General features: G+C 48.2%; 1 long non-coding RNA gene across 1 annotated transcript; it reads right to left on the bottom strand.

The window, feature by feature from the left end:
* Positions 1–1,646: 1,646 nt before the first annotated feature.
* On the bottom strand, positions 1,647–4,701 carry LOC107312858 (uncharacterized). The gene is made up of 3 exons (XR_014945201.1): positions 4,606–4,701; positions 3,648–3,711; positions 1,647–1,747 (listed from the first exon to the last, which is right to left on the bottom strand). It is a non-coding gene; the product is annotated as an uncharacterized LOC107312858 (long non-coding RNA).
* Between the last annotated feature and the right edge of the window lie 12,202 nt (positions 4,702–16,903).

Below are 16,903 nucleotides of genomic sequence, written 5' to 3' on the forward strand. Positions count from 1 at the left end.
CTGATATTACAGACTCGTGCTTTGGCCCTGCAAAGCATCACGAGGCTGGCTTAAAAAAAAATCAAGATGCAGCTCACAGCAGATTCTTGTTTTTTTCACTGCTGCTTTTGGAGGCTGACTGAGTCATGCTCACAAGCCTCTTTTGCCAGACACCAGGGCTAGCAGCTTCTCTGAAATAATTAAATGAGAACGGAGGTTCTCAGATGAGCCCCAGGGTTGGTGTTTAGCTTGCGGCCCAGATGCGGTAGCATGGGGAGCAGAATGGGACTGGACACGCCAGGCACAAGTCAGAGAGCCCAGAAGACTGCAGTGTGTGGGAAGGACCCAAAACTGGGGTTCACTGCAGAACCCACAACAAATAAGTCCAATTCTGGCTCCTCAGCCAGCTCTTCAAGTTCCCTACCAGTGTCTGAAGAGGTGATGCTCTGGCATGGCTGGGGCACACTCCTGGCCCCCCTCTTTCTCCATGTTTCTGGCACTCAGGAGGTTGAGGATATTTCTTCCAGACATGTTCAGAGCAACATTGTTTTTCCAAAATGAATCTCAAGCTCTGAATTCTCCTGGGCAGCGTCTTAAAGGATTTATTTCCTCTACCCACTTCCCCTGTGCCTTGCTGTTATTCCTGGGGACATTTGCATGAAACAGTAGGATCCCTGTCTTTTGATGTGCAATTATCATCTGCAGAAATGACTAATCAATTAAGGACAGTCACTACCAGGCTTTCTATTTATTTCTTTCTCATTGGAACCAGAATGAATGTGCCCTTTTTCACAGAGAAATTGCTGTTTTTTTCCAGCCATCACTGCTGAAAACTCCCCAACGGATCTGAAAATTACACCATGCCCTCTTTGCTGTTGTCACCACCAGAGCTGAGCTGGCCACATGGCTGACAGCAAGCAGGCAGATGCACTGCTCATGTCACACTGGGGACATGGATCAGTTCATGCTTGGACAGGTGAAAGCACAAAAGCCTTGTGCAGTGAGCAAGCACAAGTCTAATTCATGGTGGCCCACCATGAGATGCTCAGCTGGAGATGATCCTAGAGGCAAACAGCAGGTCAGGACACCCCTTGGGCAGCAGGGAATTTGGTTTCAAAGGTTTCAACTTTATGCTGTGCTGGAAAGTAGAAGAAATCTGCAGCTAGAGGTGGAAGGCTAGTTTTTCTCTTCCACATGCATCGGATAGCATCTATGCCTTCTTCTGTCTCTTTATGCTACCATCTTTTCCAGCATCTCTCCCCACCCTGTTACATGGGGTTGGGCACAAGTAGATGGACATGGAACCTGAACAAAAGGGCTGAAAGGAGAGTTCATGCAGGGAGCATGATGGGCCCTGAGACTACCAGCAAAAAACAAACAAACCACCTCCCTCTACAGCCATGGCAGCTTTGGGGGTGCTCTCCCAGATAAAGGAGTGAGCATGGGTGTTGATCTTAGGTGCATTCTTAGCCCCTTTTCTCCAACGCTTCCAGGGATGGTGACTCCACTACCTCCCTGGGAAACCTGTGCTAATGCCTCACCACTGTTTAAGAGAAGAAATTGTTTCCTAATTTCCAACCTGAACCTCCCCTGGTGCAACCTAAGGCCTGTTTCTATCATCCTATCACTGTTACTGGGGAGAAGGGACCAACCCCCAACCTCCACCCCCCAAAGACTGTACTTACCACCTGCTTTCCTCCAGGAACTCTGTGACCCTGAGAAGGGCCTTAAAGCAGGGGGTAGCCCAGAAGGTGAGAACAAGATGAAGCTGAAAGAGAAGCAGAGCTGTTCTGTAACAATGCCCCCCAGGGAGAGATCACACCACACCAGAGACGTGCAGCACACATGGAGGTGACCAAATGAATTGACACCAGGCAATTCTCACCAGAGCTAATGAGACAAAGTAATTGAAAATAAATGAAGGAACATGACACCTTGCTGGCGGATCAGTTATCTATAGCATACCTTTCCTGAAATAACCGCTTCCTGAACATCATAAGCTGAGGCAAAACCAAGGAAATGCACACATAAAATAGGCCACTCCAGCAGGGACCTGAAGGCCCCTTTATTTTTAATCGAAGCTATCAGAAGGGTTAATTGGATGGTGTGCAGCAGTGCCCTCTGTCTGAGGTATTGGCTCCCCTTGCCACCCGTGGGTATGGTGCACTCAATCAAAAGGATGAAGCACCCCATTGCTCTTGTCCTTGAGTGAACTTTTGGATTGCAGAATAATACCAAATGGGGAATTCTCTGCTCTCCAGCCTCAGGGAATATCCCTGAATATATCTTGGGGAGAGCTGGGATGTTTTCATCCTTTGAATAATAAGGGTGAGAGAGAGCTCTCAACTCAGAAATGCCCCCTGAAGTCTGCTTAGAGGTTTATAGAAACCCCTAACCCTAAACTGGCAGTCTGAGAGGGTCAGCTGGAGTACTGCTGCATGGGACAACGGTGCTTGTCCCAGACGTTGGTGGGTCCATCCCCTTGTAGAGGTGGAAACAAAGGAGAAAAGAAGGGAAGAGCTGTATCAGGTGAGTTGCGCTGACCCCAGATATTAAACTAGCAGCCAGCTGCATTCCAACCAAACCACCTTGTGGTCCCCATCACTATGGGAATGGGATCCACAGAGGCAGACTCAGAATGTCCTGTGCCAAAGGAACACTTCTATCTCCCTGCCCTGTATCACTTGGTAGATGGCTGCTCCTGGGTGAGTACCTTTCTCTCAGTGTTAGCTTTGGGTTTTCCTCTCTGAGGAAAGGAAGCTGGGTTAAATCTCCCTTTGGAAGCCATCCCATCAAAGCTCTGCTGTCCCATAGAGACACTGCAAGCTTTTCCCTTTTTATTCCTACTCCTTGTTCTAAAAAGGAAAGGAGCAAGGGCAGAAAAGTAGGCAAATGTACTTTTTTGTGCAGAGACAAAAAGAGATGACCAAGAAACAGATCTGTGCCTTAAAAAAGGATGGCTTCAAGATGTAGTGGCCCAAGAAGAAATGGTTCACACTCATTGGAATGGGCTGACCAGCACTGCCCCAAGACTGAAATGTAAAGTCTGGAGATAGGGCATCCCAGATGGGTGTCCCCGACATCTTCCTACAGACTCTTATGTTGGATAGAGGCCATGCAAGAGGAGAGAAATTGGGTGCCTCTTTTACAAGATCTCCAGGGCTCTTCTGCATAGACCAAGCAATTTTTAATGGCTCCCCCTGTTTAAGGGGTGACCAAGGCATTGCACAACAAAGCATCCTGGCTATCCGAAAAGGATGGACACAAACAATCCCTTTCCTCCACCAAGATGTGCTGTTTATCTTCCTACTTTAAATCCTCAGGCATCTTGATTTTTAGCTGTTCTCTTGCTCACTTTCATTAAATGAAGTTGAGGAGTCGACAGACAGCCAGGAGCTCTGGTGTCTAAGTCTCATGAAAAGAAAGCAAGAAAGAAAGTGAGAAAGAAAGGCTCTCCCTCCCCCTCCAACAAATGCAGCTGAAATCTCGTAATGAGAACATGGCCAACACTCTGCTCTGCCCTCTGCCCTTTATGGGGCAGGTTGCAAGGTCACAGGGACGCAGCCCTCTGGTATTGATCAGGACTCTTTGGGGCTGGCATATGGCACCAGGTTTCAAAGGCCGAGCAGCTAAAAAAGAATTAAGTGGGGGCAAAGAGTGGAACGTACCAGATTGAACTCCTGACACGCAGGGGTCAGAGATCACTGGAGATAAAGCGGGTGCTGGAATGGCCTGTGCAATGTCAAAAATAAATAACTAAGCATTAAAAATCAAATACCCTCCTCCCCTCCCAAGCATACAGACCAAAATCCCACCATATTTCAGGAGAAATGGGCTGCATGAATCTAAGGTGCTAGAGAATAAGTAAAGGGGAAAACACCTTTTTTTCCTTGATCGAGAGAGGAACATGTTCATGCCTTACCTGAAAGATGCACCTCTGCATTATACAGCCTGTTATTTTTGAGGGAAGGTTATGTTTATTTTAGGTGCCATTCAGCACAGAAGACAAACTTCAAAAAAAAAGAAATGGAGGGAGCACAAGAAAATGAGCATCCAGTGCCTCTGCCTGTGCAAGAGGCATCTCTTCTGGTTGGTGACCCTACCCACAGATGGGACAAGGCAGCTCAATATCTTTAAGGTTACTTCTAGCCTAAGCCATCCAATGATCCTTTACCAGCAAGGTGAGAGTACCAGCTTCAGTCCTGGCTCCAAAACAGGAGATGGGATGGGTGCAAGAAGCCAAAAGGACCAGAATTTCCAGTTTGTCTCCTTCTGCAATGAGAGGCTATGGCCAGAGGGAGAAGGCAATGGGCAGAGCATAAGGCGAAGGACAGGTAAGGAGGTGCTGAGTATAGAAACAGGCAAAAACAGGTTCTGCACATATTTATCAGCGAATTCTTCTTGTATTAGGGGACAACAGGCATGAATGCTGGTGAAAAAGCAGCCTGTGTGATGAGTAAATAAAAGAAAAAAAACCTATCAGTGCTCATGGGATGCTTGTCTGGGTTACATCCTAACAAAGGTTTTTGTGCTATGCTGTAGGGAAAGGCAATAGCAGATAACCAGTTCTAAATTAACCCCAGCAGAGGGAATGGTCACAACCCAATTAAAGAAAGAGTTGCTCACCCATCTCAAGGATCAACACTCGCTAAAATCTCCAGAAGGAGGGATCTCCAGAAAGAGATCCACCCCTTGTGGTAGCCAGCCCTTAAATGAGGTTAGGTTAGGTTAGGTTAGGTTAGCCCCTTCCAGTCACATGGGTGAATTGCTTTCACCTGTGCTCCCAAAGTTGTCTGTCCCTTCACCAGGTGCTCAATCATTGGTTCAGGCTATGACTTAGCAATTCACATACACATGCTAAGGGTCTTGTGGATGCTTTAAGTCTAAACTACAGCATGTTGAGGACCTTAACCTGTTCTTCAAGCTTTTCTTTGTGTCCCAGTGCAATGCTGGCCATACAGATGTTGATCAACTGGAGGAAAAGGCAAGAAAAGGAACAAGCCTCTCAGCTAATGGACTTACCCAGAGTATCTTGTTTCATTGTTGTGATGCAGCATAGGAAAGCACATGGCAGTTCTGTATCTCTGTCCCTCCTTCCTGTCTAGGTCACATAAGACATAAATGAATCACGTGGTGCCTTTATCTCCACCACTTCATCCTTGACTGAAGCCCCCCAGATCTTTAGTGCTCCATGATGTCAGTCAGTGGCTGAACAAGTCAGTGAGCTCATTTTCCCTTCTGATTTTTGTTGCCTCCTCCTTTTATTTTGCTGTCCTTTCATACCCTGCCAAGGGGCTCTATCTCCTTCTGCAGCTCTGCCTGCAGGGACACACTCTGCTCAGTTCATTAATGCATTCTTCTGGTTGGTTCCTGATAAAGCAAACCGCTGGATGCTGTATGCAGCAGGGCTGGATGTGTTTCCAGACACAGACACAGGTGATGCATCCAGAGTCTGATCATTGTAAAGTTCCACCAACACTGACACCAAAGGAGGAGCAATATCTCCACACTTGCTCTGTGGCATTACCAGCTGTGTACCAAGCAACAAGGATCTCCCATAACACTGATCACCATCCAAACATTTTTACTCTCTGGGAAAGTGGGTTGAAATTCAAGTGGGCTGAAAGGTAGCTCAGCAGTCAAGGAGACAGATAAATGCTTGGAGGAATGGGAAAGTGCCTGATGTGAAGCCCAGGAACACATCTAGGAGGTTATGCTATGTCAACCATCTCTACTGACCTCTCAGATGTGGCAGGCTGGACAGGCAGAATGGGATTTTGTGCCCTCATGTATTTCCTTTACATCTGTGTGGGTGGAATACTCTAACTGGCATATTATCCCTTCCGCCCTGCATTTCCCTCTGGATTCGTACTTCTCATGAATGTTAGAAAATGTGCTCTAGAGCTGCCATATGATGAGCAATCAATGCTTAAAAATGCTGCCTTCCCCCTTCTCTCCCCCCCATCTTTCTTGGTGAGTTCAGTACCAGATGGCAGACTCTCAGCCCTGAGAATGAATTGACAGCATAACATGACTAGCAGCAGCAAAATCTTCCTCCCCTCTCTTCCACCGCTGAGACTCCAATAGTGCAGAGTGAATAATTTAGCAGCCATCTCTCATTCAGCAAACACTGCCGGTGAGCTGTGTGAAGATGATTTTTATTAACTGGACGGCTGGATGCAATTTTCCAGCAAACCCTGTGTGCAAACAAATTGTAGCTGACTGCTGGGTAAGTGCCAGTGCTTATGACTGTCTCCTGGTACGGAGAGATTAGATGCCCACATCCTGTTACACCATCTCCTCTGCTTGTGAATTATTTCCCAAGCCCACGAGTAACTTTGCTGGTGAACAATCATGGTTTCAGATTGGAGGGAGTGTTTTCAGCAAGACGCATGTTTGTGATGTTGTTTTGTTCCCTGGGAACATGAACAAGATCACGCCGCCCAGCCTGCTCTGTAAAAGCCATTGCGGATGCTGCTGATGGGGCTCATGGGATCTGATCAAGAAAAACATTTCTGAGCCCTTTTGTTTTTGATCCATTTGTCCATTTCCGCCTCATTCCAGCACCAGGGTGACCGTGTCACTAGGCAAGAGTGGCATTGGGTCTCATCAGCCCCTCTGTTGTCATCTGCCATGAGAAGCTGTGGTCGTATAAGGGCCATGCTGGATCTGCAATAGAAGTAAAGCTGGGCAGATGCCACCAGCCAGCAAGAGGCTGAGCTGGTTCCAAGAAGATTTTGGGACTGTACTATGTCTCTTGCATGCTGCTTGTTGCTTGCAACCCACTAGAAGTTCATGCAGATGACTGCTGGTAGGGATGGGAGATCCTCCTGACCACTGTCCCCGCTACAGACAAATGTGAAAGTGGGTTTGAACACCTCCTGAGCCTGCAATTGTGCAGTGCCAGACTAGATGCATGCTGGGAGGTATGAGGGATGTGAATCCTGCAGTGGGCAGGTAAGAAATACTCTGAATTTGTTGGACAGGTGCCTGGAACATTAGGCTGTTATTGGAAACACGAGGCTTTTATGGTAAGTAATAGTAATGCTATTGGGCGTTTTCCTTAAATAGTCTGCCATGCTCCATATGCTGACAGCTAATGCAGAGGGAAAAGGTGTATGCAAGCTGTTTTATAAGGATGCAGGAGTCCTGGTGCCTCAAGCTCTGAAATGCCCACTGTTACCCTGCTCTGTCCTCACAGTGATGTGGAACACGTGTCTTCCATAGATAAAAAAAGCAGCATGCCTGCAATGCCAGCGGGACTCCCAGTTCAACTCTCCTAATCCCAAAAGATCCAAATGCTCAGTCCTTCCATGGACATACCATGGTCACTGTGGAAAGACAGAGTTCTAGTCTGAGGTCCCCCTCTGTTTCTCCCTGTGTAAGAAATGACCCTTTTGGCTCTTGCAGCATGGAATCCCATGGCAACAGTTCCCCAGCCAGGGAAAGCCATTTCTCATTTAAGAAGCATCCAGGACAGAACAGGCAGAGCTTTGAGATGTATAGAAATATCACCCTCTCCTGAATGCCAAAGGAAGATCAAGAGCATCCCCAGAGCTAGAACCAGCAAGAAGAACTACAGCAACTGGGCCACCTTTCCTCGAAATAGCCTGTGGGGCAGGATTAGCATCATTCCTCCTGAGGAATCCCAAATGTTGTTTTTGCGTTATTTCTTTTCCAATATCCAGCGTGTTGTTCTGTTCTTCACCACCCTCCCTTTGAGATGCTGCCTCACATACAGGGCTATAGGCAGCATCTCGTCACTTCCACTGCTCTGAAGTTACTCCCAAGCAATGAGCTATTTCCATGCGCACATTGTGCAGTTGTCCGTGGAAGCTGGGCTGCCAGAGTCTGACACAGCCATCAATAGCCCTGTGCTTATAGGAAGCAGGAAAACACCTTTGAACTCCCTGAAAATCAGATGGAACTAGAGAGCCACAAAGGGACAAACCATAAATATTGGGCTAAAAATATATTTTTCCCTGTTGCCATCTCCCACCTTCCTCCCCATCCTCCTCCTCCTCCTCCTCCTCCTCCTGTCGCCCTGGAAACCAGAGGCCATGATGCCTCGCCCCGGGTGACAGCCCCATGACAAAGGCAGCTTTCACGGTGCGGGCGGGATGGGGCCGTCCCTGTAGCCCCTTCCTCCCCACACAATGCCTGGGGTGGCCCGCTATGCTGGGGGACACTTGGTGGCAGCCAGCCTCCGTGGGTTCTGCCGTCCTCCTCCTCTTTCACAGGTCAAGGGACAGGGTTCAGCGGCTCCTCCAGGCCATGGGGCGGAGGTGGGTGAAGAAGAGGGCAAGGGCTCATTCTTGTCTCTGTTGCAGGGTGGAGAGCAGGTCAGCCGTCCTCAAAACATCTCGCACACCCTGGTGGGTCCCCAAGTGTCACTCAGCCTGAAGGAAGTTGTCCATCAAAGCCGGAGAGGCTGTGGGAATACCTGCAGGGCAGGAGGTAGGGACTGCATCAGCAAAGCAAGCTTCTGACCCCATTGCTTTTCTCCCAGCTGGGACCACCAGCCACAAGGAACGTGCTGATGCAAGCCTGGAGACCATTTCCTAGAATCAGAGAATTATAGAATCATTAAGGCTAGAAAAGATCTCTATGATCACCAAGTCCAACCGCCAACCCATCCCCACCATGCCCACTAACCATATCTCTCAGCACCACATCACCATGTTTCATGAACACCTCCGGGGACAGTGACTCCACCACCTCCCTGGGCAGCCTGTGCCACTGCCTGACCACTCTTCCTGAGAAGCTGTTTTTCCCAATGTCCAACATACAGCAGGATAAATTGGAAGCTGGAATACCTTTTTTAGGGAAAAACCTGAACTGCAGCCAAAGTTTGGTCTAGCAAAGATAAGCACCTCATTTTGTAGGCAGAAAGACCACTGAGGCAGGCAGGATTTCCCAAAAATATGGGGCACACAAGAAGAACTGCACAGCAAATGGATCAGAGATTTATATGGTGCAGGAAAACATATCAACCAGTCTGTCCTTAATTACATCTCCTTTATGTGCATGCAGAAGAGAGGCCCCTGTGCTACCCACAGTTTTGCAAGGAAAGAGGTTGAGGATTTGCCATGGGAGAATTTGCTGTTGCTCAGGGTTGGCAGCATCATCCAGGCTGGGATCTCATGGGGTGCTCTGGGGGCTCCTCTCCTTCCACCTCCCCCTGCTCCGTCCTCTCCTCTGCCTTCTCCTGGGAGTGCTTTCTGGGAAGCTGGTGATAGAGGAAGGAGCCGCTGTGGCTGCAGGCAGGGAGTGCTGCTCGCACCCACCCTGCAGCTTCTTCCTGCCTCGCTGAGCTCCATTTTCCTGTGGCCGAGCCCAAGCCCTTCTTGTCCACCACCATGCAGCACCTAAAAATAACTCCCCTATGCAGGTCTGGATAGAGTTCAGCCCTGTGAAAATGAAATGCAGGGGTGGCATGCTATGGAGCAAGTGGAATTTCTCCCATTGCTTCCTTCTCTCAAAAGAACACCCTTGGCTGGAGCAGTGGTGGACCTGGAGCTAACAGTTTTCCATAGGAGTGAAATGTTGGTCTTGTTGCATGATGGCCTGCACTCTGTTGGGATGATTAGAGGTTAGGCTGGATGGGACCCTGAGTAATCTGATCTGGTGGTTAGCAGCCCTAGGGCAGGGGGGTTGGAACTAGTCAGTCTTTGAAGTCCCTTCCAAACCAAACCACGCTATGATTCTGTGATTCAATGATTCTTTGATCTGAGATCCCAAAGGCAATCAAGCCCCTGCTTCCACCAGGTTTTGCTGCAGGGATTCTTGCCAGTTGAGCTATGGTGTAGCACAGAAAACATTTGAGGGCTCTTCCATTCAGAACCATTGCCTTCATTTCCTTTGGCTTTATCTCACTGTGGAGTTGCCTGTCCTCCAACCTCAAAAAAGAAGGTCTTCCCCTTTCCGCACAGCCTCAGGCAGCCAGTGTGCCCACCTTCACGAAGGGCAGTGGCCAGAGGGGCTGTCAGAAGCTCTTGCACATCCCGTATCCTGTTGCTCTGCCTCCTGCTCTCCCTGTAGCCAAGGCATCCTGTTTGCAGGGTGTGCAGGCAAGCTTGTGCTCCCTCACTCTGCCTTTCCCCTCCTGGCTGAGGGCAGGAGGCAGTCAGTGTCCTGGGAAAAGCAAAACTTGAAAGTAAAGCTGAGCTTTTCATTGTCAGGAGGATTTTTTCCCCCCCTTTTTGATGCGTTTCCTCTGGGTCGTTTCCTTTTCATTCAAACGGGAGTTAAAAATATGCTTCCGCTGACATCACTCACTGTCCCTTTTCGGAAGAGCTTTTCGCTAGTCTCCCAAACACCCCAGGGCTTTGCATTCCTCCACGGCCATGAGAAACATGCCTGGAATGAGCAGCTGGGGCAGCTGGTGGGGGTGGGAAGGACGAGTCAGGGAAATGAGACTCTGGGGTTTTCTGTGTGCATGGTTAATGGGGTCTGGTGGCACTGCCGTTCACATAGGGGACATTCAGCCTCATTGGCTACCCAGCAGGTGAGGGCAGCTTGGGAAGGTCCAGATCTCATCCCATCTCCAGCTGGGGGTCTAGTGGAAAAGGGAGTGAAAGGTGGTGTGCTGCCACATGGAATGTTTGTTGATCCATGGATGATGTTAGCAAATCTGCTAGGGAAACCCACTGGAGTTCTGAACCCAGGCTATCCCATGCAAGTGCCATGGGATCCTGAGAAGCTTTGTCCCATTGGGCCCCATTGCAGCCCCACCAGCCATCAGAACAGATTTCAGCCAAATATGGTCCAAGTGAGGTGGTGACAACTCCATCCATCTACCTTATGGTGGAGGGACCTTGTAGAGGGCTGCAGCTGGGTGCAAGAGGTCAATGCCTCAGAGGCACATGGAGGGTTGAGCAGAGGGGTTGCTTGAAAAATCAAAACCTTCACTGCAGACCCAGCTGCAACTCCATGGGAGAGAAGATGGAACGTTTCCCTTTCTGGTTCCCACTGGGAATAGCAGGGAGGCTCAAGCATTTTTTCCTCACACGCTGAGAAGTCCCAGTGATTCCAGAGGAAGGCTTCTGGCCTGGAGTCCAGATGTTTATACAGCTGTGGCTTTGTGCTGGGTGGCCCTGAACTTCCACAAAGTATTTGGCACGGGGTCAGAGGTTATATGCAGCCATGCTTTGCCTGCTGGCCTGGGTGGGGAGCAAGGGAAGTTGCTGGCCTGGCCTCTGATGGACTAAGTTGCTGAGAAAGGGTTTTTCTTGCAGTTTTCCCAGCTGAATGAGCACTTATGGGAAGTGAGAGACTAACAATCCTGAAATCTCTGAGCAAAGGGGCAGCTCTTCCCCTGTCCTCACTGCTCCTGGAGATTTAGGAGATGCAGCGACATCCTAAAACTGCAGGCTATGGACTCTGCATCCCACATGGGATCCCAGTTACCCTCTGAAGCTTGAGTGGGTAGAAGATCTGTGCCTATTCTGTGCAGTCACGTTCATCCTTGACAGCCTCGCTGAGACCCAAAATCTGGGGTCAGGGATGATGTTGGGTGCTGTTCTGAGATCCAGGCTGCCCCAAATCCCCGGAGTCAGGGGCCGAGGCCAGCAAGAGGCTTTCCAGCCAGGGAAAGACAAATAGGGCAATTGCTCCCTCTTGTGACCCAGCTTACAAATGCAGCAGAATTGATGGGAAGGATGGGATTGGCGGCGCAGTTTCCACCGAGTCCAGCAGAGCTCAGGCAGTGATCCAGCAGCAAAGTCTATTTTTATTGGGTCATCTGTAGCTAAATCCAATAGAAGAACTGCAAAAGCTGTGTAGGACAAGAGCTCTCCGAGCCTGTGGACCACCCTCCTGCTCTGCACTTTCAACAGGAGTTTCACTCAATTTGAGGTTTTCAACCCAACCATTCTATGACTCTATGATTCAATGAATAGCCAAGAGTATCCCTGAGTGCTGGTGGGAGACTGGGGTGTCCTGATGCAAGCCAGCAATCAGGGACAGGTGAAGGGTGGAAAACTAAAGCAGTAGCATCCGGGTCATTGCAAAAGGGCAGAGTTAGAATGAAATGCTCTGCCGCTGTTGTCTTCTTTGAAACAAATCTTTCCTGACTCCTGGGCAAGAAAATGGTGATTTGAGATGTTTTTCTATGTCCCATAGGGATGTAGGAACCACAGCACTGCAGCTGGGAATACAGTCATTGCCCATCCTCCGGCCAGACCCCCAAAACCCTTCCCATCTTCCCATTCTGCTCACCCTCTCCCCAGAGGATGCCCAGCCTCCCCTTGTCTCAGAAGGATGCAACACCTTGGCTCCAGATCCACCTGCCTACCTCTGAAGGATGCCCTCCTTCTGTGCATGAACAGAAAACAGCTCAGCAAGGACAAACTGAGCCTGGAGGAGGCATCAGATGTTCAGGGGATGCCCCAGCAGATGAAACTACACCTTCATTTCAGACTTCACTGCCTCCTTTCTCCTGCTGTGGCATGAAAGAGGCCCATTATTTGACACTGGCTGCATCCGTCCATCTCCAGGTTGGTCCTGGGAATGGACTTGACTGACAACGAGCCTCTTTGGCTTTGCTTTAGGACTACCCATTAATGGGAAAGCAGGATATAAAAGGCTTGGAGGTGCCCAGGAGCTCTGTGGGAGGAACCAGCGTCAATCTGTTGTGTTATAGATCCTGCAGTTCCCTCTTTGAACATAAACACAAAAATTAAAACCATTTACGAGAAAAGTCACTTGTCGGTAATTTATAGCCCTTGGCTCTGCAGCAGAGGAGTTCAGGGCTGTGGCAGGAGGGGATGTTGCTCTCTGTCCCTTCCTATAGTATTTTAATTTGGGAAGACATCACTATTTAGATAGGTGCCCAAATTTCCACCATTTAAGCTATTCAGAAGGAACCCTCCTCCCAGAATGGTTTGCAAAGTTAATTTAGAAGTCATTTGGGTCTGTGTGGTTTGCAGCTTGCTGAAGCATCATTTATCCCTTAGTCTCACCAGCCTGGGACACTTGGCTTCAGCTCTGTGCCTGTGCCAAAGTCCCCATGTGAAGCCAGCTGTCCCCACACCCTGAGTGCTACAGCTGTGACATATGAATGGTTGCAATCCTTTTGATGGGGCTTCTCTGTCTGTACCTTGAAGGTCCATGAAGCATTCAGAGGGTACACCAAGTGAATGTCCCCCAAGTGTCTTCTGGACAACTGGAGCATCAATTCCTCTTTCTAATCCTAAGGCCCATTTTGAGGCTGGGGAGCAATGGTATATATATATATATATATATATGTATACATGTGGAGTTAATATCCAGAAACATTGGCCTCTTTGGAAACTACTTTGTCTTTTAGCAGGAGCAAACCAGAAAGCTCAAAAGCAGGTATTCAAACATCAGATTTTCTTTTTCTTCCCTTTCCTATTCTCTCTTTCCTTTCCTTGCAGAAAACAATGTGTTTTATCCTAGGAAAGAAAAGGAAAAACAGAAAACAATACACTATCTCCTAGGACATATTGTACCCTGCCAAACTGAATACAGAAACCATCACCCTCAGCAGTGATGGGTGTCCCATGAGAGAGGTGCCACAGAGAAGCAGCAAAGCAGAAAAACCAGAGGTGTCACAGTATGGGGGAACGTGGCATGCCTCATGCATCACAGTCTGGGATGTCATGGCTCTCATTGAGATAAATGGGGAGGCAGTCCCAGGAGAACCTTGGAGTCACTTCTACTTAGCAGCCTGCAGGGACTGGCCTGAGACAGGTGAGCAGGAGACAAACAGCTCCATGGTGATTGCAATCTTTATGGAAGGGTCCCACCCCTTAACCTGGCTGTGCAGACACAGCACATGCCTGGGGACAGTGCTGTATGCCACTGGGTGAATATCCTGGATAGCACACCACACATGACATGCAGGGCATAAGTGGTTTGCTAAGGGCATGGCAGATGGGGACATCCACTTGGTGTACCCTCTGAATGCTTCATGGACCTTCAAGGTACACACAGTGTTACCCATCAGAGTGAAAATCAAGTCAGAGAAGGCAAAGAGGATGGGCAAGGTGAAAGGACAGCGTGTATGGATGGATTATATGCAGGATTGGTTCTCTGACTTGCTATCAAGCAAAATGCACGTGCAGAGAGGAAGTGCTGAGGCATAAAGAAAACACAATGAAGAGGGATGGGGCTTTTAACTGAAAATGAAGTGCTCAGGGAAACATCTTGACAAAGGGATGTGTCGGGCCATGCAAGATTTCCCAGGGAAATGCTGGAGATCCCACAGGGGAAGGAGGGGTGCCACTCAAAACAGATTAGAGAAAGCGCTATCATTGCAGCAAGCCATCCAGCTCAGTGCAGGGGTGAAGAAATATGGGTCCTTCCAGCCCAGTCATCGCTGCTTCCAACTGGGGCGGGCTTCCATTCATACAGTTTCGTCACTATTTTAGGTGGCAAAAGACCGGTCTCTTTCATCTTTATGCCAAGCTCAGAGACTCTCCACTTCACAGAGAAGAACTGAACTTGAGAGCTGCCTACCCCCAGAGAGATCATTTCATGAACATGAAGGAAATGAAGTCCAGCCTGGTGAAGGAAGGTAAGGAGATGTTATTCCCCAACCCTCTGGGGTATGGAACTGTCCAGATCCCACCAAAGCCTGGACCAGAGCTGCATTTAAGACTTGCATTTCTATGTGTCTCCTTTGATTCAACTAATTGGCCAGCAAGCTGCAGGGAGACCAAAGTGCCGTGTTAAAAGGAGAGATGAAATAGGAGCACAGAATAAATCATGAGCCAATTTCCAGCATTTTCTTGGCTGAAATGGAATGGTTAATCATTTTGATGGTAAAATTAACATAATTACTCTACCCACCAGCCCAAGCCAGGCTGAGCAGTGAGAAAAACAGGCTGCTGTTTCACAGGGAGATGTTTATGGAAGTGTTTGAAGGAGTCATGGGATTTGAGTCTGGGAAGAGACCGCCTTGGCCATGTGGAGCCACAATTGCTGTGCTTATCCTGAGCATCCCATCTGCTCAGTACAGTTGTTTCCTAGGAGCCACACGAGCCAGGTTTCTCATGAAATATTTTCCCCCTTTCACATACAAGATTTGTGAAGAGATGACTGAAACCAGAAGAAATTTGAAAAACCTTCATGGATCCCATATGTACTTTAGAGCAGTAGTCATGATTTTTGGGAAATGAGGTGTTTGTAGGACATTGATTTGAGCCAGGAAAGCTCCCATTGTGCAACGCTTTGGCTTTTCAATAGGATTCATCTTGAGATCCATGGCTAGAAATTGACACACTTCTTACCCAAGTGCCCTGAGGTGGTGGTTTCTAATGAAATTTTGATCCAAGATCTTTTATCTTCCTAAATCTCTTATTTCAGCATGTCTCCCACAAGCAGCTAATCTGAGTAAGACCTTCATAAAGGGTACAGTCTTTGAGATCAAGCAGTGGAAGACCAAATCACCAACTCTTGGTCTGATCTCCCTTTCCAAGCAGAGATGTTGTATGGCAAATGAAGGAGATCGTAATCCCTTCGGATGGTATATAGACGCTACAGAGCAATAACAGGTAATAAAGAAGGAAAATTAGTTCACCCCTTCTAACAACCAGTGACAGATCAAGGAAAGTGTGGTCTCTATTCAGAGATACTGCTCTGCTCCCTTGACTCACTTGACCACTAGTTCAGGCTGTTACCTGGCAATTCCACTGCAGATGTCAAGACATTGTTTACATTGGTTTCAAGCAGCTACAAGACGACTCTGTGGGGCAGTGAAGCTGTAGTCTGCCTTACCTATTGACTCTATAGCCTTGTTTCTCTGATCCACCTATAATGTCTGAAATAAATTCTTATTTCATTTTTTTGGGAAAAAAAAAAATTATCAGTAAAACAAAAGTCTTTTAATGACAATGTGAGTTAATGTAGTAACAGCCTCCAGCTACTAGAGTTTCCTATGAGGTTATTGATTGTAGAACAACACTTGTATATTGTGTTAACATCACTTATAAGGAGGACAATCCTTGTTTACTTGTGTTGTTAACACTGGAAGACTCCAGGGCCTTCCCACACACATTCATTTGCATATTCCAATGAAAAGTAATAAAATATTAATATAGCAAAAGGAATGGGGGATAGAAGGAGGCCTTGGACTGCTCCTCTGATTGACTGAGTGTGTGAGCCACACGTTCTTCAGCAGAAGAGCAAGGGAGGACTGAGGACAGAGAGTACACCCAAGTTTTGGTCACCTAGTCCTTGTGATTGAAGATACACACAGCATTGCTCAGCATCTCACCTCCCTGTTCTTCACTAAGGTGGCCCCATTTCACACCCATTGCAACATATTCATCAGCAGGAAGGTCAGGGGGGCTCCTGGGCTGATATCAAACTGTGCCAATACACAGATCCAGTGGTTGTGTAGGATGGACCATCAGCTTTTATTTCCTCGGTGAGGAGCAGAAACACCCTGGACACAATGAGCTGAAGCCATGGGCTAATCAGGATGTATAGCCAGCCACAGAGCCCATGAATATTTAACGAGCCCTGTTAAAGGATTTTTTAGAAGTGCTCTCCCCACGGACAAGACGATGACTTCTTTGTTTATAATCTTTCCCCCTTTCCTGTTGCCACTAATCACTAACTCTCTGCTCCTTAATGGCACCTTTGAGGATGACTTATTTATTTATTTGCTCCAGCCCAGAGTAAAAAAAAACACCAGCATAGGTGGTCACAGCCATGGGGTCTTGCTATACCTCTGCCCAGGCTGAATCAAGTAGCAGAGGGGAAAAGATTGGGATGAGCACAGTAGAGATCTGACAAGATAACCCAAGCCATGAATAGATGCTTTAAATTTATATGTGATACCTGCAAGGAGGACTGGCAATGCTGAGCACTGGTGCTGGCCTACCAGTCTCCTCTCTCCCTCCCTGGGCTAGAAAAACCCTCCTCTCCCCTCTTTCCTCCCTCTCTCCAGCAC

Source organism: Coturnix japonica, chromosome 4 (assembly GCF_054131305.1).
Source record: "Coturnix japonica strain WE chromosome 4, WE-NBRP24, whole genome shotgun sequence".
NCBI classification, from domain to species: Eukaryota; Metazoa; Chordata; class Aves; order Galliformes; family Phasianidae; genus Coturnix; species Coturnix japonica.